This window comes from Sminthopsis crassicaudata, chromosome 1 (genome assembly GCF_048593235.1).
Source record: "Sminthopsis crassicaudata isolate SCR6 chromosome 1, ASM4859323v1, whole genome shotgun sequence".
Classification (NCBI taxonomy): Eukaryota; Metazoa; Chordata; class Mammalia; order Dasyuromorphia; family Dasyuridae; genus Sminthopsis; species Sminthopsis crassicaudata.
The window spans coordinates 247,615,535-247,618,425 of record NC_133617.1 but is presented as its reverse complement, the minus strand read 5'-3'; the positions used below and the strand labels follow the sequence as shown (position 1 = coordinate 247,618,425).

Below are 2,891 nucleotides of genomic sequence, written 5' to 3'. Positions count from 1 at the left end.
CCGTATGCCTATGTTAACATACCTGCTGACTGATCAAATCATTTTTTCTCTGGAGTACCCATGAAAGTTGTCTGTAACTGTAAATTGCAGGTATAAACTGGAGGATAGATGGGGAGAATGGAATTAATTCATTGAAAATGTATGAATACATTCTCCTTTCCTCTTCTGCTCCGAGGCTGTGGTTGCGGTGCTTGCTCCCACTGTTCTGCAATAGTTGACGACCATGGCTTTGCTAGCTTTTATGACTTTGCTCCTTCCCTGTGTGTTGCATAATGAGTTTGGTGTGTTAAGATCACCAGAATCTATTGTTTTCCAAGAAGGAAAATGGGCGATGACCAGAATCCCAGATGTGGCTGTATTATACCTGGATTTTTTGTGGAAGAAGACCTTTCATGGTCTTAAAATTGCTGTGAGCAATGTATTCCATCCTGAGCTACTGTTGGTGACAGTGACAGTTTTTGGCTTTACTCAAAAATGGTGTTGTTTCCTACCTTTTTGAAAATGAATATCTTTTCAGTCCTCATAGTGTTAAAAATTCTATCCACATTTTGCAGTTGGCTCCTCCTGAGTAGAGTGCATATGGCAGGTAAAGCAAACACTGGATTTGAAGACCAGTCACCTGAGACTGTCAGCAATGGGGAATCACCTATTCCAAGATAACTCCATTCTTAGTTTTCTGCTCCCTTGATTCTCTGAGCAGGAACAATGTCGATTTTCTGTTTGTTTGTTTGTTTGTTTGTTTTTCCCTGAGTTACAAGTTCTACATGATATTGAAAATTTGTTGTCCCGACACAGCATCTAGCCAAAGATTTCTCTCGTAACCTATATTTTCTGGAGCTGACAGGTTTGGATGAAATTGAAAAACGCTAAGGAGGGCAACTAGGTGGTACAGTGCATAGATCACCAGTCCTGAAGTCAGGAGGACCTGAGTTCAAATTTTACCTAGACACTTATTATTACTTCTTAAGGCAGTCTCTTTCATTTGTGATCTCTTGAAATTATTAGGATCTACCCAATGCAGGCTCCTCCATTCCTAGCTGTGTGGCCTTGGGCAAGTCGCTTAAGCCCAATTGCCTCAGAAAAAAAAAAAAAACTGCTATGGAGAAAATTCTCAATAATTCAAAGATGCTTCACAGATCCTTACCGACTTTAGATTTGCAGATAAAACATATGACCTTTAAGGTGGAAATGTAGAAGTGGAAGTATTAACAGTAAAGTTATTTGACTCCCCTCTGCCCCCCCCTCCAGTGAGAAAGACTCATTCTATTCTTCAGACCAAACAGAATAACAACCCAGAAAATCCATATAATCTTGCATATATGTACAAGGTAAATTACACAGTAGTATTTTCCCTCCTGAGGCAATTGGGATTAAGTGAAACAGGGTCACACAACTAGGAAGTGTTAGGTGAGGTTCCTCCTGACTTCAGGGTTGGTGCTCTATCCACTGCACCATCTAGCTGCCCCCACACAGTAGTCTTCAATATAATTCTTTTCTTTGGATAAAGTTGGGCTTAGCCTTAGGGGTGACCATTGTCTCCTATGACCTGTGAACACGGGTCCTGGATATGATAGTATTATTTATAGGATGACAAATCAGAAGACCCAAATGGATTAACCTTTTTCTGTCATTCTAATAAAAGAATATAGATAAGAGCCATATTGTATTATGATAAGTATTTTGGTGTGGTTTAAAATGAATGTTGTATTTAAAATGTATTAAAAGGCAATGTTTGTATTCTATCTTTTGTGTATACTTGCAACCATTGGGTAATATTTAAGTAAAAATGTGACAAATCTTTCACTCTGCTGTTATTACAGTGACATTAAAATAATTTCATTCCATTTTAAACTTGAAAACATGCACTGAAAATACTTTAAATATTTATAAATGTTAGCCTGTGTTACTCATCTCTGGGGAACAACTGCACTGAAAGTATAAGAGAAATTTTTTGCTGAGTTCTTTAACTGTGTGGATAGAAATCATCTTAGATTGTTATTTATTAAGAACTACTTGTAACTGTCTCAAGGTGATGTAAATATCTTGAACAATTACTGGATGAAAGTTTTTATGAGCTATAAAAGTTCTAAAATGCTTATACATATAGTTTTAGAAAAATATTCTTGTAGACAGAGGATAACTGTTTTTAACTTCTTTTGAAATCTTGATGATTTATTAAGAGGTAGGTAAGACCTAGAAAAGGAAATATGTAGAGTGTTTAACTGGATTGTCCCTAGGAGACGAGAGTTTTAATTCTACCTCATGCCATGTCTAGATATGTGACATTGGAGGAGTCATTAACTTTTTTGGGTTTCAGTTTTCCCTTGTGAACAATGAGAGAGTTGGACTAAATATCATTTTGGTTCCAGCCAACTTTGAAATACTCTCATCTGTCAGCATATAATATTGTGAATTCTTACAATAAGTTATGCACATTTCTGTTATGGTGGTACTTTTGCTTAAGTTGAAAATCCATTTTTTTGTTTTAATGTGTTTTTCAACTCCCGTATTAGTTGGTAAGGTTGATGTTACAATCTTTTCCTACAGAATGTTAAACAGATAATACCCTAATTTTTTTTTTATTATATATATATATATATATATATATATATATATATTTTATAATATTATCCCTTGTATTCATTTTTCCAATTTACCCCCCCTCCCTCTATTCCCTCCCCCCGACGACAGGCAATACCATACATTTTACATGTGTTACAATATAGTCTAGGTACAATACATGTGTGCGAATATCATTTTCTTGTTGCACAATAAACATTAGAATCCGAAGGTACATGCAACCTGGGCAGACAGATATTAGTGCTAACAATTTTCATTCCCCTCCCAGTGTTTCTTCTCTGGGTGCAGCTACCTCTGTCCATCATTGATCA

General features: G+C 36.2%; 1 pseudogene; it reads left to right on the top strand.

Moving 5' to 3' along the window:
- The first annotated feature begins 223 nt into the window (after positions 1 to 223).
- On the top strand, positions 224 to 1,617 carry LOC141553759 (renin receptor-like; annotated as a pseudogene).
- Positions 1,618 to 2,891: the final 1,274 nt, after the last annotated feature.